Raw genomic sequence first — 24,643 nt, forward strand, 5'->3', positions numbered from 1 at the left:
TTTAAGCAGAAAAGGTAGCAATTCTACTCTTAATTTATGTCCTTGAGGATATCAGGTTGGTTGGGTGGCTATGCATAAATATGTGCTTTGTGGCATTAACTCCAATCCTAAGCATTTATATGAAAGGACAAGAAGTCTAGGAGCAAGTCAATAAGAATAATTTGACTAGGGATTAAGGGTGGCACATTTGATGTTGCCAGGCCCAGCCCTATAGGCAGAGTGAGTGGGCGCTTTAAATGGCAGGTGAGTGCAGAGCAGCAATGAGCAGGTGGAAAACAAGAGTTGTATGTCTGTCTACACTTCCTAAGATAGCCTGCTGCTTTCAGGCATCATAGATGGCGCTCTCCTGTTACCTGTACATAGAATAATAGAAGCATAGAATTGTAACGTTGGAAGCGACCCCAAGGGCCATCTAGTCCAGTGTTTCCCAACCACTGTTCCGCGGCACACTAGTGTGCCGCGAGATGTTGCCTGGTGTGCCGCGAGATGTTGCCTGGAGGGAGGCGGGCGAGTCAGGCGGCGAGGAGAGGCCGCCCAGCGCGGGGCTCTCGCCGTCTGCCTGCCTGGCTGCCTGCGAGCTCGGCGGGCAGCGCCTCCGTCCGCAGCGCCCGCCTCGTGGCTCTCATTCCCTGCCCCTGCCAAAGCTCACCCAGCCAAGCCGCGCTCTCCTTCCTGCATCGCTTTGCTGCCTCCTCCCCCCCCCCACCCCCAAAGCTTGGAGGTTCCCCGGCAAGGGGGAGGGAAAAAATTGAAACTTACACTTTCGTGCGTCCCTCCCGGCGTGACGCTGCGCGCTGACGTCACGGGGCTGTAATGGTGGTGTGCCTCGAGATTTTTTTCATCAAACAAGTGTGCCTTTGCCCAAAAAAGGTTGGGAAACACTGATCTAGTCCAACCTCCTGCAATGCATTGAAGCAAGAATCAACAGTCAGTCCGGTTGATCTCTGTACATGGAAAGGGTGAATTTTGTCCTTTGGCTCAGACAGCAAAATGTATTGGGTCATCTCTGAATGTAGCTGCCACACAGCATCCACTTCCAGCCTGATTCAAACCAATTATGCCCATTCGTGTGTCCACATCGGCGTGCTTTATGTAATTTAAATTGCTTCCTGTTGTGTCTGTCTCTACAAGAGCTGTCCTGTGTGTGTACTGATTTGCCAAAGCTCAGATGATTTCTTTGTGCAGGATCTTCCACGTGGGGTAAAGCAAATATCCGTTATTTTCTCATTTACTGGCGTGCAGTCATTTTATGTTGCAGCCATGCTTATGGTGAGCTAAGCTAAAGAAGGATTTCCCTTTCTCACTCACTCAGCACTTCACTTTATAAAAGCAGCAGTTATTGGCAACTATGTGAATGCAATGACTGTCACTCTTTAGGGGGCGGTTTAACTTTTCTTGTGTTTGATCTGATTGGAAAGAAATGTAGGAAGCGCACAGAACTTTGTACGTTTTGATGAGTATCAAGCTGGGGAATGGAGTTTGTTGGTTTTCTGCAGCCAGGGATCCTGCAAGGAAAACACACTTACGGATTTCTTCAGAGAAGTAAATATTTCAGGCCCCAGAGCAACTGGTATAGCCAGAATGTTCCTTGGCCACATGATGAGCAACTGAAAAGCAATCTCAGCCACTCATGCACAAGTGAAACAAAACTATATAACATAGTATCCCTTTTCTTTCCCCCTAACATCTCCAAAATCCTACACACTGATCTTCTTCAGGGCTTCACTAAAAGAACCGTTCAAGATTTCAGTGAGACTCATGATCGTACAAAGGCTTTGGGAACCAGATGACTCATCCAGTACTCTCTAAATCAGTTATATTTTGTTGGTGGAGATTTAAAATGTGATCTCCCAGCTCACAGTCAAGCTATCCTCAATACCTACCATGCTGGTCCTTGTATTAACACTCTCTGCCCCTATACTGTTTATTCAATTTCTATCGGAAGTAAAAACAACAACAAACATATGTATCTGTCAATCCCAGGATGTGGTCTGAGGGCACCTTGCTTTAGCTATGGGGGTTTCCATTGCTACCACTTTCTTGGCCCTGTTGCTATCTTGATGGCAGGGCATCAAGCTGACATGACCTCCTCAATCAATTGGTTTAGTTTTCCAGTTACACTCACGTTTTTGAGGTACAGTGCTTTAACTGCCTCCTCCTTGGTTCAAAGCAGATTCCTTCCCTCCCTCCTTCCCTAATTTGAACAGGGGTGTATGTCAAGCATGTGGCACACCACAATACATGGTTAGTGGGATGTGCTTCACTTTCTGGGTCACAAGTTCCAGACCTACACTGCAGTACTTGGAAAGGTCAGTTTAAAAAGAACTAGTTCATCCTGTCCAAAAATAAACTAGTATTGGTGAAAGATCTTACTTTAAGAAAATGAGCTCTGGTTCCAGTGGCGGAGCATATGCCCACACTGCCCAGGGTGGGCGCTCTCTCGAGGGGGGTGGGACATGGAGGGTGCCCTCCCATGCGCCACATTTCAGGGTAGGAGAGGAGCAGGGAAGCTGCTGCTCACTCTCCTCCTGCTCTCTGCAGCTGGGTCAGACACGACCTGGCAACAGAGCTGCTGCGGCCAGGTGCGCCTCGCCACAGCTGAGGAGGGCTGCTGTCTGCTGCCGGGTCAGAAGAGCTGCCACCGGGCATGAGGTATGCCATCCACTCACCTGCCATTTTGTCACCCACCTCAGTCATGACACCCGGGGCGGTCTGCACTCACCGCACCCCCCTTCCTATGCCTCTGTCTGGTTCATCGCTTCAGGTTACAGACTCCGCTAACCCAGAAGTAGTACCTCGGGTTAAGAACTTTGCTTCAGGATGAGAACAGAAATTGTGCGGCGGCACGGGGCAGCGGGAGGCCCCACTACCTAAAGTGGTACCTTAGGTTAAGAACAGTTTCAGGTTAAAAAAGGACCTCCAGAATGAATTAAGTTCTTAACCCGAGGTATCACTGTAAACTCCTGCCAATTGCATGCCTTGGAGTATATATCCAACAATCCAGTCCAGAGATCATCAGTTCAGTTTATTAGAGGTGCGTCCTCAGTGGGGCACATTTTTGGCTTGATCTACTTGACTGGATCTTCACAGATCTCAGGGATCACAGTATTAGGAGGTTTTAATAACAGCAGCAGCAGCAGTAGCAGCAGCAGTAGTACTGTGCATTTAAGAGTGGTGTTAGTGGCATAAATTCAAATGCTGAGTCTGTCTTCAGCAATGTATCACCAGGGGCGGACTTTGGTAATATGGTGCCCTGGGTATCTCACCTCAGAATCCCAACCGTGTGTGAGTTCACTACTCTCCCTGTCCCTTTCTGACAACAAATCCCAAGCTCCCAAGTGAAAAATTATCAATAAATAACAAACAACAGGTATATAAGTAGAAAGTCAGCATGGTTGTGGGGGTATCCAGTGTATTTTTGAGTATATCACATATATGGTTATCTGCCTGCAGAACAGAAGTCTTGGGTGTGTGCTTGGTGCAATTAATTCCTGAACCTCAGGAAGCAAGTTTGTTCCAACCAACGTATCCAACCTGGACAAGTTGGTGGTCAGAGAGGTGGGTGGGTGGGTGACACCTTCTGGAACAAGTTAGAGGCAGCAAACATCAGGGTGCTTCTGCTGTCACAGAGAATGAGTCCTGGAAGAGGAGGTCACCAATCTAAGGAAGAGAGAAATTATGGTACATTTTAGAAGGGACCCATCCCTCAAAGGATAAACAGATACCCTCTTGTGCCAAAGATTCTCTTCTAGGGGACAGAGGTCCTAATAGTGATCATTTATCATTATGGAAAAATACATCTGCATTTGTAGTAGGTGTGCAGTATTCAGTGATTTGTTTGCAAGGTGTGAAATTTGTAGATATTACCTGTTATCATGTGACAGATAGTGCTGAGGAGAAGTCAGTGGTCATGATATATTGGCAGCAATGATGTGGGCAAATGTGATTGTGGGACCTGGAAGCAAATTTAGGTTTCTAGGCAGGAGATTGAAAGCCAGGAGCTTCATGGTAGCTTTCTCTGAAATTCTACCCATTTGACCACCAGAGTTAGCTTTGCCGGTAGGTCTGAAGAGTCTCAATGCATGGGTAAGAAGGTGGTGCCAGGATTTGAATTTGTTAGGCACATTTTGTGACAAGCTAGACCTGTACAAAAGAGACAGGTTCCACTTGAACTGTAATAGAACCAGACTGTTTGCACTTAAAATGAACAAGGTAGCAGAACAGCTTTTTAACTGAGCACTGGGGGATAGCCAACAGAAGATGAAGAACATTGGGTTTAGGGTGAATCAACCCTAAGGGATAAGAATGTGTTGAACTAGGCATTGAAAGTGCAGCAGTAAATCATTTATTTTGCTTTTGCTTTATTATGTATTTTGAGTTTTAAAGGAGAGCACAGATGCAATGGGCATATCTGAAACATGATGGAGAGAACCAGCGGGTCATAGTTATTTCTGAACATAAACTCTTTGGAGAGGACAGGGAAGGGCATTCTAAGGGTGCTGTTCTGTACATCAAATAGGACATAGAATCCAACAAGCTAGAAAGCGCAGACAGTTCAGACTCTCAACAATATCAACATTGGTGGTGGTGCTATTCCCTAAGAGCAATTTAGTACTGGGGATATACTGTTAACTGCCTGACTAGGCCTGGGCAATGTATAGATACATTGCCCAGGACTGGTTTGAGTGCCAGTGCATGATGGCGCCTTCACCTAGCAGTATATTGTGGGTGAACCTGCTGCCGCTCCTGCTGAGTGTGGTAGAACACAAGATGTACAGACCTGAGATAATAGTCTAATCTGTAGCGCTGTCAAGCAAAAACTCTTTGTGAGTATTCTTCATATACTTTCCTAAACAATGTTCCATTATATTGGCTTTGATTAGTACTATTAAGTATTATTGAAATGGCTGACTTTGCATTTTAGTCTGGAAAGCCACCCTGACCCATTCGGTTATAACTTGGAATTATTGTGTGGTGCAAACTTTTATTGACATTTCAAGCACAAGTTGCTCTGACCTTAATTCTATATCGATAGGAAATTAGATGACGTTACTGTTGTTTTGATCCATCAGACTTATCATAACATATGACATGGAGGCTCAGAACAAGTTGTTGTTCATGAGACAACATCAAGACTGTTACATTCTTTCTCTGGACAGTTTGTACTATTCAGCTAATTGGTGCATGTTGTTGTCTCTGTAATGGGCTATAGAGAGAGAGCATATTACAGTGTTGATGTATTCTGAATTTAAATAAATCTTAAGCCCAATCTTTTAAGCCCAATGTGGGGCTTCAAATCCGAAGGGGTACCCTTAAGATTCATTCTGGGTTTAAAACAGGGATGCGAAACCTATAGCCCTTCAGATGTTGTTGGACTCCAGTTCCCAGCAGGCAGTGTCAAGAGTCAGAAATGATGGAAGTTGTGCGCCAGTAACTTTCTTTTGGTGTCAGGTGAGGAGTAATGGTTAGCTTGGTGTATGGTAGTCCATAAAATAATTTACATTTGAACATTTGCCATCACAGAGTGTTCTTTTGCAGATTATTCAAACCCCACTGAACGTGTAACCTTAGGAACTTCTCCAGACAATAACTGTATTGTTTTAGGCAAGCTGCATTTATTATATTATTGCATGCAAACCAGTCTCAAAGTAGCAAGGGACTCCAGGGATTCCAATGCTTACCCTGGGTTCAGTTTCCTCGGAAAGAAGTTCACTGGAGGCTGTCATGTCTTTAAGGATATATGTTTTTATCCACACATATAAACAACCTGAGCATTGGGTGTAAGGGCTTACAGCATTAACACTCCCAGCACACCTTGCTTCCCCCATATGTTTCTATGTTCCATATCTTTGGATCCAGCACAGAACAAGACAAACCTCTGTCTTCAGCTTCCTGGCCAGACAAAAAACTCACCCCCAGACTAGCCCCTAGATCAGGGGTCAGCAAACTTTTTCAACAGGGAGCTGGTCCACTGTCCCTCAAACCTTGTGAGGGGCCGGGCTATATTTTTTTTTGGGGGGGAGGGGAAGTAATGAATTCCTATGCCCCACAAATAACCTAGAGATGCATTTTAAATAAAAGGACACATTCTACTCATGCTGATTCCTGGACTGTCCACGTGCCAGATTTAAAAGGGCCTTAGTTTGCCTACCCATGCCCTAGATCTCCTGTCACCCAGGCAGCTGAGGTGGGAAGAGGCCCATTCCTCCTCCTCCTGTAGAAAACCAACACTTAGTTGTCCTTATGGCAACATAGCCCACTCTTTAAAATGCTGATGAGAGTACTTAAATGGCCGGCAACTTGACAAAGAAACTGGTTTGATCAGTTAAGCAGTTCCTTCTATTACCAGCCCCCTCCCCACGATCCCATAACAATGCATTGCAATATTTTGTTTGTGGTGAAATGCAAAGTGGGTAGATCATGTTCTTTACATTAGCTGGCATCGGGTTCAGTTGTTTCCCCCTCTTCCGTAGCTGCAGAATTGGTGCTTGTCTATTCTACTTGCACAATGAATGCAGCTTTCCTTTCTTCTCTCAGATTATTGTGCAGATTGTATATATATATATAAATTTTCTGCAAAGTTGATTACCCCCTTTCACATTATATTGACAGTGTGCTTCAAAACCATTAACTTGTATAGGATGCTTTTCAAACAAACACCAGGGGGAAATAACAGTGAGTAATTCTTACAGAAGAAGGCACTAACTGATCAGATCACCAAAGTGGGTATTTAATTAAATTTTAATCAGAGCTCTAAAAATGAGTGTCAGTGCTGATGAAGCTGTTTTAAATAACATTGTGTATTTCCCAGTGAAGCATTCCAGTTTCCCAACCAATAAATATTCTGCATGTGTCAAGATAAACTGTTGTCTTCGTTGAATAATCCTGTACTAATATTTATTATATAGATTTATTTATTTATTGCAGACTAATTTTGCATATTCCAACTAAGCAACTTGGTTCAGTGCGGTTAATTCCAAGTAGCAGTGTATAGGATTTGACCCAACTTTTCTGAACTGTACTACTTATTCTCCAATACTAAGACAATGTAGATGGTGTGTGCCTGTCATATCATAGAATCATATGTTTGCAGAGTTGGATGGGATCACAAGAGTCATCTAGTCCAACTCCTAACTATGCAGGACACTTTTGCCCAATGTGGGGCTCGAGCCCCATTGCCACCATGAAGACTCACAGTTGCCGCCACTGCTGTCACTTCCTGCCACCACTGCAAGGCCTTGCAGGCCACTGCTACTGCTGCCACATCCTATCACTGCTGCGAGTCCTTGCAGGCCACTGCTGCTACTGTCATAACTAGAACCACCGTAAGTTCTTGCAGGTTGTCACCGCTATGGCCGACATGTACCGCGGTCATGGCAAGCTGTTTCTGCCACTGTTGCGTCTGCCTGACAGTCAGGCAGCCCCAGGTTATTTGTATTCACTATGACTCATCACCGTACTTTGGATGTCCTGAATAACACCATTTGGTAACCAAGCCCAAAACCCAAAGTCCTGCTGGGATGCATTTTGGCTTGCCTGCTGCTGAGGTGGTTGATAACACCATCATTTAAAAGTTTTAGACCCTTAAGTAGTAGCAGTTGCTAGGACATTGTCCTGCTTGCCTCTGTGTAGTTCCTTCCTTATTTCAGGTATCACGACACGTTGATATACTGCAATGTTTAACCAGTGATATATCGTGATATTGAAAATGGGTTTTTGCCCAGCTCTACTTGCCAGATGTGAGAGACAGAAAGTAAAATGGAAGCAAGACCATGAATTAAGAATGGGAAATATCTCAGGACAAAATATTTTAAAAGTCTCAGTAGGAAGCATTTAAACTTGGGAAGAGAATGACATATTATGATAACCATTGCCTTCATTATGCCATACATGAAAGTGCAAGGTGCATGCTGCCTGACTTTCTTTTAGGAACTGCTGGGGATTTCATTTCTTTTCACTCTGTCATGTTCAAACTGTGCAGAAGGTCCCTAAGTGGAGCACATCTCTCTTTCTGGCAGAATGTTAACAATGGTAATATTATCTTTAAATGCTTAAGGCAGAATAGCTGCAGTTTTTATGAGGCAGGATACTAGGTAGTCCTGTTCTTACCTTTTCCAGAAGTTTCAACAAGTTTTAGAGCTCTGTTTTTAAGTTGCTTTTTTAATAGTGTTATTTGACTTGTCTATACTTTAGAGTTGTGTACAGAGGTACCTGGGAACCCAGCATTTCAGTGCGGAAGCTTATAGCCTAAGGCTGGAGGCCCAAATGTTCCCCACTCAGTTACCTAGGGAATCGAAGGGAATGGGCAATTCTAGACACAATCATCTTAGATAAGTCTATGGGTAGCCAACACAATGCTGTCCGGAGATGTTGAACTACAACTCCCATCATCCCTGGCTATTGGCCATGCTGTCTGGGGATGAGGGGAGGTGTTGTCTACATCATCTGATATGCACCATGCTGGCCACCCCTAAAGAGTAATAGAATCAGCCAAAGACAGGTGGTGACCTTGGACTTAAGCCTAACGTGGAGGTGTTGTTTAACTGCTTGGAGATTTAATAGTAAGGATGTTGCACAGAAAGTCCAGTGTGGTCAAATGAACTTTCTTTCTTTCTTTTTAAAAAAGTCTATATGATGAGAAGTGACATTGGTTAAAATACCTAGGCTTTTCAGAACAAGCTGAATATGCTCACTAGTTGCTTTGTAAAATAAAGACACACCTTTTAGAGGAGAGCAGACACCAACGAAACATTCCACCCGTTTCGTCTAGCGCATCTTTTCTGGCCAAGTTACAAGGTGATTGTCCTAGGAGCCCTGGTTGTCTACTCTTTAAGTTTTGTTAAAGTGATGGCTGTGTACGAGCTGAAGCTATAATAATTAAGATTAATGTGCCCTCCATGTAGAGATGTGGTGTGGGTATGTATGGAATGTTCTGTGGGTACATGTATTGTAGGCTCTATATCCATTTAGGTAAAGGTGATGCATAGGTAAAGGTAAAGGGAGCCCTGACCATTAGGTCCAGTCATGACCGACTCTGGGGTTGCGGCGCTCATCTCGCTTTACTGGCCAAGGGAGCCGGCGTACAGCTTCCAGGTCATGTGGCCAGCATGACTAAGCCGCTTCTGGCGAACCACAGTAGTTCATGGAAATGCCGTTTACCTTCCCGCTGGAGCGGTACCTATTTATCTACTTGCACTCTGATGTGCTTTCGAACTGCTAGGTTGGCAGGAGCAGGGACTGAGCAACGGGAGCTCACCCTGTCGCGGGGATTCGAACCACTGACCTTCTGATTGGCAAGTCCTAGGCTCTGTGGTTTAACCCACAGCGCCACCCGCATCCCCTAAAAGGTGATGCTTAGCATGTGACTATTGCTGTTTCTCATATACATTTCTTTCCTGGTCACAGCCACTTATTTTGCCTTCCCTTTGGAGCTATGCTAAGTTAGTGAGAGCAAGTACTGCTTGTACCTGTGCATGTGTATATCCGTGTGCTCCCATATCTCATTCCAGTAAGAGTTCATGATCTATTCCTGCAATATAGAAGGTCAATATAGCAGAAGCAAATGAAATGAATGTTAAAAAAATAGCATGTATTTAAGAATAAAACCACCTGAGCTTTCCCACCATACCATCTTGCAGCAAACAAACTGATAGTTTTCACAGTGGAGGGAAGTAAGCAGCAGTAGAGGTTGAAACACTTGTGTTGGAGACTTGTGGAATTCACTGTCACAAGATAGGGTAATAATTCCTGGTGGAGATAACGTTGAAAGAGGATTTGACAAGCCCTTTGAACCATGATTGCGAAGTGGAATCTCCAGCTTCAGCAGACGCAACCATACTTCATGCTCTACTTGGGGGCGTTTATGAAGCATCACACTGGCTATTTTTGGAAACAGGATTTCAGAATTCAGGCCTGGGAGCTAAACATGGCCTCCCAGTCTGACCCTCAGGAGTCTTCCCCAGGCTCCAAACCCTCCAACAGAAAAGTCCTCTTTCCATAGGCCAAACTGCTCACTAGCCCTGCTTTGCAGCTTCCTTGGGTATGTTTTGCCTGGATCAACTACAGCATCGAATTCTGGTTATGCTTTATAATCCAAATTTTCTCCTCTTTCCACTTTTGCCTTTGGCCACACCCACCCCTGGTTTGTGATCCCTGGAAGGAAATGTGGTCCTCATGCTAAATGGTTTCCAGTCTATTGAATTAAATGGATAAGCCATCTGATTCAGTAGGACTTTTATTACGATCTAAACACTGGACTTTGGAAGCAGAATGTAGCCTCTGAACTGGTCATTCATACACTAAACATCATGTCTAGTTTAGCCAGTTTTGCGGAGGGGAGGTGTGGTCACATGCATGTTGAATTAGAGAGAAATTTTGTGTGTTACATCTTTGCATATGCAAGATTGCTACAGGCTGATTCTCTGTTCTTTGGAAGCACTTGCCCATTAAACCCAGGCTAGTTGTTTGTTCAGCTCTGGCAGAGGCTCTGGAAAAACACTGCTGTTAATTTTGGCTATTTTTCCAGGGTGACTAAAAGTTCTCTTTGTGTTTCTATTCAATGCAAACCAGAGTGTGCCACAAGCAGAGAGCAGGTTCTTTTCTGAAGGTGTCTGCAAAGCATCGGAGCAGAGATGTCAATTTCTCAGGCTTGCTGCTGTGTTTTCTAGTTTTGCAAAGAATAAATCCATTACATTGTAGCATTTTAACAAGCACGTTTGGGGTAAATAAATTTTGAATTCCAAAATATATCAAATACACAGCCAAAGTAAAACAATAAGAAACATCCATAAGTAGAGAAATGGTTTGGAAGCTTTTTTAAAAAACGAATCAAACATTCTCAGTGGTGGCACCCTGTCTGTTGAACTCTTCAAAGGGAACATATTTAAATGAAGGCTAAATACCTTGGGGGGGTGGTTGGTTCTGCAGATGTTAAACACTTCTCTTCTATTGCAACACTGTGTTTGAAATGTTGCTTTATTTGTTTGTATGAGTTTGACCAAACTGCGGGAGGCAGTGGAAGACAGGAGTGCCTGGCGTGCTCTGGTCCATGGAGTCATGAAGAGTCGGACATGACTAAACAATTAAACAACAACAACTGAAATGGTGGTTTTAGAGTTTTATTACATTAAGCCAACCTTAAGTAAGGTTAATGAGAGAAAAGAGTTGTGGCATCTGGTGCCTGCCAAAAATGGAAGTAGTACAGTTCCCAGACACCTTGTCAAACCACTCCCATCTGGCCTCCCCTTGGCTCCACCAGGTAAGGGTATTCCTAGTTGCTCCACCCCAACCTTACCTATGGAAGTCACACCTGCCAGGCATGACGACTCATTAGAAATAGAACTTTAGGTTGCATAGCAGATGATGGGGAATCCTGGCCTGTGTTAGGCCATGTTTTCAATAGCATGCTGTTCTTCTCCCCATCCCTAACTTACTAGGGATTTTGGTATTATTTATTTATTAAATTTATATATTGCCCTTCATCTGAAGATCACAGGGCAATTTAATTAGTCATGATTGATATACCATGTAGATATACATGTACACCATGTAGAACAATATTTCAAATTGCTTCACAAATTGCCTATAGATTTGTTTATTTAGTATGCTGCCTTTGGTAGGAGGTGGCTGTTTAATCTTTCAGACTGTCAAGGGTGCTTCCCAGCCCAGCGTCTAGGCAGCTATTCCCAGGTCTGTGCTCTGTGGAGCAGTTGTAGCAACTGGGGAGCACCCCCTCCTCCACCAGTTTATGTACCTTCCCCTGAGGGGCTGCACACATGTAGCCGGAGACTGCTTCTGCATGGAAGCTGCCTCTGGTCTTCCCACTTCAGTTCTCTCCTCTCTGGGAGACAGTGGTGCAGGAGAGGGTTGTGAAGCATCTTGCCCTTCACTTGCCTGACCTGCCTCCAGCTCTGAAGCTTCCCCGCCTCTGATTCTTGCCTCCTGTCTGGTACAGGTCCCCACCAACCACTGCCCCCCTCTTACAAGTCAGGTTCCAGCCACCCCTTCCCCTGGTGCACCTTGTCATCGTCCTGCCAGTACCTTGCATAGACCTTAGAAAACACTTTAGGAAGTACAGTGGACACTCAGGTTGCAAACGTGATCCGTGCGGGAGGCATGTTCACAACCCGCAGCGCTGTGTCTGTGCACGCGCAGGTTGCGATTCGGTGTTTCAGTGCATGCGTGACCGCCGAAACCCGGAAGTAACCTGTTCTGGTACTTCCAGGTTCGGCGGTGTGCAACCCGAAAACATGCAACCTGAAGCGTCTGTAACCCAAGGTATGACTGTACAGCTGTTTTTGTGTTACAGAATTTAAAGAAGAAAAGCAGGATGAAACACATTCAGAATAATAAAATACTTGGATGGAGTTTCAAGGGAGTACAAAAAAAAAAGAAGAAAAACATAGGAAAGGAAAATATGGCCACAGTTGCATAAAAGCCTTTAATTGCTGGTTCAGTTTCACAGACTCAGCTGACTAATGACATAACAAAAAATCTGGTTGCCGAAACTGGCCCGTTATTTATAACAAAACTACTGGGCTTCAGCAGCTGTATCTCCTTTCTCATCCCCTCCCCCTTTAATTTGACCCAGAGTTTCTTAGAGCTCAGTCTGAGGCCACAAGCATGTTGAGTCATAATGGTCTGTGAGTATTATGTTAAGTGCCTTTTTATTCAAGAAATAACCACATGTTGCCTTTCATAGCCCTCTGTTAAACTCAATACACAAGCAGTTTCCAGGCTATTTTCTCTTAAGGCAGGTGCAGTAAAGCAAACAGCTAATTAGTGTTCACTTCACTCTAATTACTTTCTCCAGATAGCCTCAAGGCAAGGATAAGGTAACCTGAAAGATATAGTCAGCCCTCCCAAATAAATCCCACATAAAAAACACAGACAAACTGCTTACTTTAGCCATTATCTTAATTTCCTGGGTCTTGATCCATTAAGGAGAAGAAAATGACAACTAGCAGAGCTCTTTGCAGAACAGATGATTGACAAGAGTTCAAAAGGCACTGAACTTAATCATCATCATCATCATCATGTTTTAAAAAGATGGAGAACCTGGTAGCTTGAGGGCAAGTTCTACTCACCAGTGGTAGTCAGGTAATCTAGTTGGTTAGAGCATGATGCTGATAATGTCAAGGTTGCAGGTTCAGTCCCCATATGGGATGCCTACATATTCCTGCACTGCAAAGGGTTAAACTAGATGATCCTCAGGGTCCCTTCCAACTTTGCTGTTCTATGATTCTAAAGATAACTCTGTGCTAAGGACAAACAAGAACAAGAACACACCTTCAAGCCCTACCTGTGGCATTCCAAAAGCATCTTCCTGTTAAGATGCATAATGCTGGACTGACCAAATGAACTTTTGGTTTGAGTAGAATGAATCTTCTTGTGTTCCTTGCAGGAACACAAGACAGTCATCTGTTGGGATGTCCTAGCTCTGGATTTCCTGTTACCATGCAGAAATTGGACTAAATAAAATTACAGTGTGCAGGCTGGTGTTGGATGTTTCACAGTTCTGTTGCCTCTCAGCGGGAGATCCAAGAAGTTACATATTTAAAAAATGGATTTCTATTGTCCAGTCAGCAGCTATCCATCAATATGAGCTAGCCTACCTCCATTAATCCATTCCCTGCTCTACAATCTACGCCACACTGTTGGTGGTGCAGTGCTGAGGAATCACAGGTAGATGTAGGCACAGAGTGAATTTGTTATTGTACCCCAGTAACCTCAATTGAGGCTTCGGCACCTATAACCTTTGAGGCTAGGCACCTAAAAATTAAAATGTGCTCCATGCACGTGCAGTTTGAATCTGATTTAATTTAATGCTGGTTTTAAAATCTGTATTGTTGCTGTTTAACAACCTGCAGTCTGGAAGAAGGTGCCAGTGCCCGTCAGGAAGAAATTCTGGTTTGCTGCATTGTAAAAGACCAGTGTTAGTGGTTCTTCACCCGCTTATTTATGAGGAAGCAATTAATGGGCATGGACAACAGCCGTGCTCTGATGGACAGTATATGTTCTGGGTGGGATGGAAAGCCCACTGAACAAATTAATGACTAGATTTGGTGGCTTGTCGTTCTGCACATCTTCCCAAGCAAAAATTGCCTGTCCGTGTCCATAAGATTGCCTACAGCAAAATAGATGCTGTCTGATTTAATAAAGGGTTGTGCAAGACTGACATTTCAGAGAAGCAAAAGACAGAGGCCCTGATCCCTAAAAACAGTGGGTGACAGAGAAAGTATATTTTCTTTTCCTGTCTGCTTTCACATGAATGTAAAGCACACCATTTCCTTAAAAGGTTAAGGAGCTGATTTGATGTTTCTTGCTCATTCCTGATATTTCTATAGGGCACTAGAGTTAATGGAATTATTCACATTCAAAGGGGCTTTTGAAATGCCAAAATATATTGGGGGGGGGGCTGTCATGTGCCATAGGATAGTATTCGTTTTACAGAGTATAGCATGCAGTGCAGGGCAATAGTAACAGAACTTTAATCACTGCATAACTATGATGCCCTTTATATGGGGCTACCCACAATGACACCTGGGTCATTTCTGTTGATACAGAGTACTGTGCCGTGCCTTCTGATGGAGTGGATTGCCAGAGTGTATTTCAACAGCAACAATCTATACTGGTTCCCTCTTGGTTTCAAAGCATGCTAGCGAGGACCTATAAAGTCCCATACCAGGGTGGTCCAACTTTTCTTACCAAGTGGGAAGCAAGAGTACTTTGACATGGAACCATCACACTGTTTTCCCAAGGCCAGGTAAGTGAGGCACTGGGCTTTAGGAAGGGGGTTCAAGGCTCTGGCAGGGTTCTAGAATCCTTACACCTCCTTCACAATGTTGGGAAAGTGCCAACTAGGCCTTGGAAAGGAGGTTGGAGGACTTTAGGACCTTGTCAGAGCCCTCATGCCTCCTTCCCAAAGCCCAGCACCTTGCTTACCCAGCTTTGGGAAGGCAGCACAAGGGCTGGTGGGATGGGGAGAGGGGCTGCCAAAAGTTGCTGAGGGCCACCAAAAAATGGCCTCATGTTGGACCACTGTGTCCTATACAGTATTTCCCAGTCTGTTCGACTCCCAGAACTGTTCAAAAACCAAGGCGCAGCTTCCAATTGGCTGCAGGAGCTTCCTGCACTCTATCGGTAGCTGCATTGGAAGTTTGGCTTCCAAAAAGTGTTTGCAAACTGGAACACTCACTTCTGGCTTTGCAGCATTCAGAAGCCAAAACATCCAAGTACCAAGGCGTTCAACAACCAAGGTACAATTGTACACAAATTACAGGTGGCAACTATTTTAGGTATGTCCAATTGACCCGTGATCACCAACACATGGGTCCTTTTGGACCTGGAAGATGGCAGAATGGTGGTGGAACGAGGGCAGGGAGTAATGGGGCAGGCATGCTTATATGTGTTCTAGCGACGCGTGTGGGGTCTGGGAATGGAACCCCTGCCCAAAATGGTTGCTGACTGTATGCACCAAGTTAGGACCACAAAGGTACCAAAGACACATTCTTATTATACTTTCTCTCTCAGCTTATCTTTTGGAAATCCATGGCTTTGCATCTTCCAGAAGTAGTTTACTATGATGCCTTTACTCAAACCAGTTTCAGTGGGCAGGGATAGGGAATAATAGAATGAACTTAGCATATTTTGCTCACCCTTTGGATGGCAGGAGGCCACAGCCCCAACCACATGAAAGAATGAACAAGAATAGTTTTGGGCTGATCACTAGTTTGAGGAGCTAGGCCATAAAGAGCTTAGGGCCTCTGATTCTAAACAGCCATTGAAATGTGTCTCCCCTGCCTTCATGAAGGGAAAGGGCAGACTTAATTCTTGGTACAGGCAGATGTTAAAACATTTCCTGCAAACACGATGACAATTGTTCTTTGACAATTGTTGCAAAAAACCCTTTGCAGCTGCACATATTATTAATGTCTTATCTTTTATTAAAAATCTTGATTATGCCAAATGCTTTACAAGAGAGTGTTTGGTTCCTTATTTGGTGTCTAGTCTTTCCTCAATTAGAACAGATGTTCAAACAGAATGGTTATGGCCTGTAACGAAGCAGCATATATCTTGTCAAATGCTTTGCAGATGTATTCAATTTGAATCCATTCTTGAATGCTACCACTTTGATGATGATAAATAACATTCAGAGGTTTGGGAAGTAGGGGTTAAGCTTCTATGTTAATGCTGTTTCCCCCCTCCCCCCAGCAGTCGATGTTTTGCTGAAAACCTGCCTTGACTTTTTAGAACTTATTGAAACTAATAAATGAGTTATGATGTCGTAATCACCAACACAAATAGAGCTGATTTATACATGGCAAGCATTAACCTTTGCCCAATGGAAAAACTCTATCAATCAGTTGACAGTTCGAAAGCATAAAATGTTCCATAACGGCTGAATAAGGGCCTGTAATTGCAATGACTATTAAAAGATTTATGTCATGTTAGTCTAGTTGTTTATCTGTTAAGAGTGTAGGACAAAGCTAGACTCTGTCTTGCTATTATATACCAGTAATATATACCAGTATAATTTGAGCTTTTAAGGAGTCACTTTAAAATTTTTCCTTGCACAGTAGATCTGTTCACTCTTTTCAGAGCTCTGTGCTGCACTCCTGTTGAAAGGGATGTTTACATGTACAGTCCCTGCCCCATATTAACTTCACTATGGACCACAGACACAATATACCATTAGTAGAAAGCAATGCGCTGTGGCAGGTGCCTAAAGAAGCACTAGGGCTGGGTGACCCAAGGAAAGAAACAAGCCAACCCCAAAGGCTTCAGAGAAAGCCTAAACACGATCACCAGCTAAAATTGGCCAAAGTCAGGTAACCCTTCTGTGATAATACACAACACCACTGGGTGCTTCAAGATTCATTAACAATACTCTTAATATATTTTCAAGAATAACCATCAAAGTGCAAAACACAGAAAATGTCCTGATATGCTTTGTTTTCATCCAAACTGCCTTGCATTGACTAAGAGTGTTTTAGGCAAGACTTTCAGATTTAAATCACTGTGGGCCTCAAGTGACTTCTGGAGTTCATGAATTTCACTGTAGGTGAGTTTCGTGGTGCCCATTTCAGACATTACTACAGAAACAGAGAAAGAAGATGCACAAGTTGTCCATGCTACTACTTTTCTGGATTTTGAATTGTGAACTGGCTTGACTCAGATCAATCCAATGACTTCAAGAGTAGAGAAGTAACACAGAGATCTGTGCTGTATCTTTAAATTCCTTGATGCAAGTACAAGACAAAACAGCCACAGCTGCTGATTCTCTTGGTCCTTCCACCTACCCGCCATCATCCCACCTGCCATAATGGGCAGATGACAGAGAAATGATGCAGAAGAGAGAAATCACCTATAGCGACTGCAGCTGAATCTTATTCTCAACAATGACCACTTACCTCTCTTCTGCCCCAGCCCACCTTTCCCAGTGTGATGGTTGGCTTGTTTATGCTGAAACTGCGAAGACAGTAAAATCCCAAAGACCACTGGGAGAAAAATGATGACTAATGTGATAGTAGGCATCAGCACAGAGGAGTTAAAGTATAATAAATGAGTGCAGGCTCTACATATAACCAAGCCCTCACAGTATCCCTCCCAATGTGTCTACGTTTGGGTTTGGGGATCACAAGAGACGAGTTTGGGTTGGTTCAGACATAAGCTGGCTCTTCCCAAATTTTGATGAAGTTTATTTCTGAGTCAACTTTACATGAGAGCGGAGATTGCCTGCTACTAAAGGTGGTTTATAGGCATGTGTAACAGCCTGACAGCCCTATTTAAATAGAAAAGCTACATCTGGGCAGCAGGGGCACTAGGCGTCAAAAAGGCAAGAGTGTGTGCATGTGTGCTTAACTCTTTCCCCACTTTCCTTTTCCAAACATTTCAAAACAGAAGGTTCTTTGGGGAAGGCACAGTTTGGAAAACGAAGACAGTGGCAGGGAAAGGGTTAAGCAAAGCACCCCATGCTGCTGCTTGTCCAGTCTCCAATCCTTCCTCCAGAAGCAGACATTACTGTTTAAAAAGGGCCATCAGGGTACTACTAGCATGCATCTGCTGTGCATAATGTCTAATTTGGCCCATAGCATTTATTCTGAGCAGATCTTGGCAATATCTCTTCACAACTGTGAAATCAGCCAAACTAATAATTGTAAACATGACATTTATGTTAATGAAAATATTGCCTCAGAAAAGTGCCTTGAAAAGGGGGAAGTGACAGATTCGTGTTTTATAGTGTCTACTCGGAATTAAGCCCTGCTTAAGTTCAGTGGGGCTTACTCCCAAGTAAGGAAGCCTAGGGCTGTATGCTTAGCTAGACACAAGACTTCTCTGGGCAGAAATCCTTTTCTTGTTGCATCTTTTACTTTTTGACGTTTTAAGCTTAACCTCTGAGCTGATGGTTTGCAGGGCAAGAGATGTTTACTGTTAAAAAATGTTGTCTTAATCTCCCTTCCCAGAACAGGAACAAATTTAACTTGATTCATTATCTGTTTTATGACAGGATGCTGTCATAGAGCCAGCAGAAACTGTTACATGATGTGAGCAACTTAAAACAAAATGAGTTTTTCAGCCCTGCACTCTGTGTGTTTTCTCCCACTGAGCTGAATGGGCCTTACTCCCAAGTCAGTGTGCAGAGCACTGCATCCCTAGTCCTTAATATAGTACTGTCGTACCTCAGAAGTCTAACAGAATCTGTTCCGGAAGTCCGTTCGACTTCCAAAGCATGGCTTCTGATTGGCTGTAGGAAGCTGTTGGATGTTCAGCTTCCAAAAGAACGTTTGAAAACCGGAACACTCACTTCCGGTTTTTGATCGTTCTGGAGCCAGAACGTTCGACTCCTAAGTATGGGAGCCGAGCTATGACTGTACTGTGTGTCTCCATTTTCTTTCTTTCTTTTTTTAAATGATATTTATTAAAGGTTTAATGGTTACAGAAAAAAAGAAGAAAGAAACAATAAAAAGTTAAACAGAACAAAACAATACCTTACAATACATCAAAAATAATAAGAAAAAAGAAAAAAACAATACAACAAAACAACAAGAAAAACAAAAACATTTAAAAACACATCCAATATTTCCGTATCTTTACCTTTCATTTACTTGTTTCATCGACCTCCTTACACCTCCCTTTTTTGTATTCTAGTTTAATTATCTATTTCAGCAAATCCTTTCCATCTTTCTCAATTTTTGTTCTATAATTTATCTTAACACAATCTAACCTTAAATTTTCCACTTTGGCCCATTAACAATCTATTTTTGCTTAATTATTTATAACATTTCTGCTAAAGCCATATAACTTCATTCCAGCATCCTTCTAACATTCATTAATTTTACAATATTTCTGTAAATACAGTGGTGCCTCGCAAGACGAAATTAATTCGTTCCTCAAGTTTTTTCTTCTTGCGAGTTTTTCGTCTTGCGATGCACGGTTTCCCATAGGAATGCATTGAAAATCAATTAATGCGTTCCTAGGGAAACCGACTTCAGACCAGGTCCGGGGACAGTCTGTCCCCGGACCTCCTCTGAAGGCTGGGGGGGGGACAAGGGCTTTTCTTCCCACCCCCAGCATTTAAAAAAACCCTGGGACAGCGGAGGACTTCTCCGCTGTCCGGGGCGATCTTAAAATGCTGGCGGGCGGCATTTTAAAATCGCCCCGGACAGCGGAGGACTTCTCCGCTGTCGGGGCGATTTAAAAGCCCCTGGGAAGGCAGGCAGGGGGGACAAAGACTTTTGCCCCCCGCCAGCCTTCAGAAGAGGTCCTGGACCTCTTCTGAAGGCTGGCGGGGGTGAAAGTCTTTGCTCCCCCCGCCTGCCTTCAAAAGCTGTCCGGCCCAGGCTTCCCGGACCTTTCCGCCAGCAGCGGCAGCGCTGCCGCTGCTGGCGGAGACTTGCCGGCATGCAGAAGCCTGCGCGCAGCGCGCCCAGGCTTCCCGGACCTTTCCGCCAGCAGCGGCAGCGCTGCCGCTGCTGGCGGAGACTTGCCGGCATGCAGAAGCCTGCGCGCAGCGCGCCCAGGCTTCGCGGATCTCTCCCCCAGCAGCGGCAGCGGTGCCGCTGCTGACAGAGACTTGCCGGCATGCAGAAGCCTGCGCGCAGCGTGCCCAGGCTTCGCGGATCTCTCCCCCAGCAGCGGCACCGCTGCCGCTGCTGGCGGAGACTTGCCGGCATGCAGAAGCCTGCGCGCAGCGCGCCCAGGCTTCGCGGATCTCTCCCCCAGCAGCGGCAGCGGTGCCGCTGCTGGCGGAGACTTGCCGGCATGCAGAAGCCTGCGCGCAACGTGCCCAGGCTTCGCGGACCTCTCCGCCAGCAGCGGCAGCGCTGCCGCTGCTGGCGGAGACTTGCCGGCATGTCGAAGCCTGCGCGCAGCGCGCCCAGGCTTCGTGGATCTCTCCGCCAGCAGCGGCACCGCTGCTGCTGCTGGCGGTGACTTGCCGGCATGCCGAAGCCTGCGCGCAGCGCGCCCAGGCTTCGCGGACTCTCCTGCCTTCAAAAGCCTTCCGGGATAGCAGGAAGCGCTTCCCTGCTATCCCGGACTGCTTTTAAAATGCTGGCGCTGGGGAGCAAAGCCTTTCGGCCCCCGCCAGCCTTCCTGGACCTCTTCTGAAGGCCGGAGGGGGGGGAAAGGCTTTGCTCCCCACCGCTAGCATTTAAAAGAGGTCCCCGGAGATTTCCCTATGGGCTTTCGTCTTGCGAAGCAAGCCCATAGGGAAATTCATTTTGCGAAGCGCCTCCAAAACGGAAAACCCTTTCGTCTAGCGGGTTTTCCGTCTTGCGAGGCGTTCGTCTTGCGGGGTACCACTGTATACTTTGAATTTTTTCCAATCTTCTTCCACCGACTCTTCTCCCTGGTCTCGGATTCTGCCAGTCATTTCCACCAATTCCATGTAGTCCATCAGCTTCATCTGCCATTCTTCCTGGGTGGGTAGATCTTGTGTCTTGTGTGTCTCCATTTTCAAGGCTGATCTACAAGTCAGGGTTCCAACTCTGGCTGCCTTTGCTGAAGTGTAGCAAAGAGAGAAACCGCAGGTCAATGGTGGAGGAAGGAGCAGGAAGCAAAGGGGCAAAGGGAAAAAAAGTCCAAGTCATCAGGGAGTTTGAAATACAGAAGTTCAATCTTTTGCTAGACTATCTCTTTCTTTCCTTCTACAGCAGAGGAAAGAGGAGATAGTATAACAAAAGATTGAACTTCTCTATTTCAAACTCCCTGATGAAGGGTATTAGAGGTCTGCAACATATTGAATATCATCCCCCCTCCTTTTGCTTCCTATTCTCCACCCTGCTTGTGTTGAGAAGGCATTGGCTAAATCCCATTTTAGTCATGGCCTTGCTGAATGCCCTTGGGTAGGTTGCTATCTGTCAGCCTTGGGCCTCTAGCTGCAAAATATGAATAACAGAGACCTTTCTCAAAAGGATTCTTCAAAGGAACATTCAGACTACAGTGGTAACTTGGGTTACATACGCTTCAGGTTACACACTCCGCTAACCCAGAAATAGTGATTCAGGTTTAGAACTTTGCTTCAGGATAAGAACAGAAATCGGGCTCCGGCAGCACAGCAGCAGCGGGAGGCCCCGTTAGGTAAAGTGGTGCTTCAGGTTAAGAACAGTTTCAGGTTAAGAACGCACCTCCGGAACGAATTAAGTACTTAATCCGAGGTACCACTGTATAGGAAGTGAAGAAATATACCGTATTTTTCGCCCTATAGGACACACTTTTTCCCCTCCAAAAATGAAGGGGAAATGTGTGTGCGTCCTATGGGGCGAATGCAGGCTATCGCTGAAGCCTGGAGAGCGAGAGGGGTCGGTGCACACCGACCCCTCTTGCTCTCCAGGCTTCAGGAAGCTCTGCACAGCCCTCAGGAGCTCGGCGTGAAGTCGTGCCGGGCTCCCGACGGCTGCGCGGAGGTGCCTGCAGCCCCAGGCTTCGCCCGGCTCCGAGCAGCCCTCCGGATCCTGGCGCGAAGTCGGGCTCCGGACTTCGCTCCCGACGGCTGGGCTCCGGACGGCTGCGTGGAGCTGCCTGCATTCCAAAGCCTGGGACGCGCTGAAGAGCACGCCCGGGCTTCGCGCACCTCTCCACAAGCCTAGGGAGACCGGTGCGACTTTGCGCCCGGCTCCCCAGGCTTGCGGATAGCAGGCTGTTCTGGGGGCTGGGGTCGGGGGAAGCTTGGGCTTCCCCCGCACCAGCTCCGTGCCTGGGGGGAAAATAATTTCCCCCCCTTTATTTCCACCCCAAAAAACCTAGGTGCATCCTATGGGGCAGTGCGCCCTATGGGGCGAAAAATACGGTAACTCACCTTGAACCCTGGGAAGAAGTAGGTCTATATAGCTTTTAAAAATGAATGATTTGCAGTAATATTAGATAGGATATTATCACCAAACATAATACAAAAGATTTCATCATTTTATTTATGGTAGAATCCTGTCCTTGGGTTACTGTGGCCAGACAGCATGTCCTCCCATCATTCATAACCATTGGCCATGTTAGATGAGGTTGATGGCAGCTGGAGCCCAGCAGCTTAATGTAACTTATGGATCGGTGGAACCACTGATAAAGTTATGGGAACTAGATATTGGTGCACAGATTCTTCCCAAGGACTGGAATATACTTTGGGAATCACGACCCTTAAAATCTGTTTCCAGTTTTCTTATGGAAAACTGCTTAACATTATTACACAGATGATATTGCGCTCCTTCGCAAAGGTAAAAAAATGTTTTCTTCTTTATCACCTAATTGTTGGAGGGGTTGCAATAAAGTTGGTACATATTATCATTTATGGTGGGAATGTCAGTTTGTGCAAGATTTTTGTAATTTAATTTTGACATAAATGATAAAACTAAATATAGTTTCTTGTCCTAAATTAATCTTACTGAATATTTTTAATTATACCCATGTAATACATTGCCAAAAGAATTGGTCTTTGGCAGCATAAATATTAATTTCAACTCAATGGAAAACAGCCCCAAATCTTGCAATGGACGCTTCATACCGCTCACTCTAGAATAAAGCTATAATGGAGAAAATCATGCATAATTTGAGATTTCGACAAGGACTGGAACCTCCAGACACCTTTTATATGATTTGGCATTCCTTTGTGGCATTTACATCTGAACTGTCATTTTCAAGATGAGCCTGTCAAATCTGGAACTATTGATGATCTGATAAAGTTGATAGCCTTTACTTGGACCTTGCTATTTTAACTCAGGTGCACCTACTCATTCTGCAAGCCTATTTTATAGTTTGTGTTTTTCATCTTTTAATTTTTTTGTCTGTTGTTATAATTGTTCTCTTTGTTTTATATACATTATAAAATGAAATAACAAAAAGGACTTTACAAAAATAAAATAACTGGAGGGCATCATGTGGCTTATACTCTTGGCCTCCATGGTGCACTTATAGGTCTTTTAAGTAATCATGCAGAAATGGAACTCATACTGTATAAGGAGCCTAACTGCTGGGCCCGTGGCCAGCTCTAACCCTAAGCCAGCCACTCTACCACCAGCAGGTTTCAAGGCACTGAACCTGAGGCTAGCAGTCAGTTGATTCTGAACTGAACTGAACCTTCTCACAAGGCCGATTTACCTGAGGAGTCAAGTACCTCTGATTCCAACAGCGTAGGGGCACATCAGGCAGGAGACCAGAGAAAGGAGGAAAATCCAGTTTGCATAATTTGGCCTTAAAATGTAAAACAGATGTCAGTTGGCATGTAATCTAGTTAATGTACAACTGTGTTCCATTTTCCCAGAGTTTTCTTCTGCTCAGCTGTAGAGACAGGATATTGGTGTAGCTGGTCAGATAGCTCAGTGCAATTTTCCTGTAAAGAATTAAAGAAGCTCAGACTCAAGACTCAAGATTACTTAACCAGATTTCAGCTACATCTATCATCATCCCTTATCACTGGGTTTATCAGCTGGGCCTGATGGGAATTGTAGTCCAGGGTCTGGAGTGTCTTCTAGTAGCGGCAACTCCTTTCCTTTCTTTGTATTTTCTCTGGCCTGGACCAGACTTGGTTGAACTTGGGTCCTATTGAAGACAGTAGGGCCAATTAATTAGGCTGCCACACTGAAAACAATGGGACATAAATGTAGTTGATTAACTTACAACAAAATCCTATAATGTATTCTCATAAAAGGCTGATTAAATTCAGCGGGGCTTAGTAAGTGTGTATAAAGTTGCAACCTTGGTGTGGATCTAACCCTCGGTTTTACTTTATCTGGAGTTTGCGTGCAGCTGTCTCCATTAAGGTACAACGTTTAGCAAGTATCATAGAGTCATAGAATTGTTGAGTTGGAAGGGACCACGAGGGTCATCTAGTCCAACCACCTGCAATGCAGGAATCTTTTGCCCAATGTGGACCTTGAACCCACAACCCTGAGATTAGGAGTCTCATGCTCTACCATTTTTCCTTTAGGCTTTTTTCCCTTGTCAAACATCTCGGACTTGCAGAGCTTTAAAAATCAATTCAGAAACGGGTGAGAAAATATTTAAGGAAAACAAACACAATACAGGAAATGGAAAGGGGGGCATTGGGGGAGTGTGAGCACTCTTGATTGTTCTATGCAGTGGAACTGTGGCGCATTATGCAGAAAAGAGCCATTTGTTTTTTTCAAACATATCTGCAAAGGAAATTATCCAAGAT

General features: G+C 44.7%; 1 protein-coding gene across 2 annotated transcripts in view; it reads left to right on the plus strand.

The window, feature by feature from the left end:
* TMEM200A (transmembrane protein 200A) overlaps window positions 1–24,643 on the plus strand; it is a 45,267-nt gene that overhangs the window by 6,136 nt on the left and 14,488 nt on the right. Inside the window, exon 2 of one of the 2 annotated variants that reach the window (XM_081187743.1) lies at window positions 14,565–14,764. The exons of the other annotated variant lie outside the window; for it this stretch is intronic. The gene's annotated coding sequence lies outside the window, so the exon portion shown is untranslated. The remainder of the gene's footprint in view (window positions 1–14,564; window positions 14,765–24,643) is intronic. 2 annotated transcript variants of the gene reach the window in all.

Source organism: Podarcis bocagei (genome assembly GCF_964188305.1).
Source record: "Podarcis bocagei genome assembly, chromosome: 3".
NCBI lineage: Eukaryota > Metazoa > Chordata > Lepidosauria > Squamata > Lacertidae > Podarcis > Podarcis bocagei.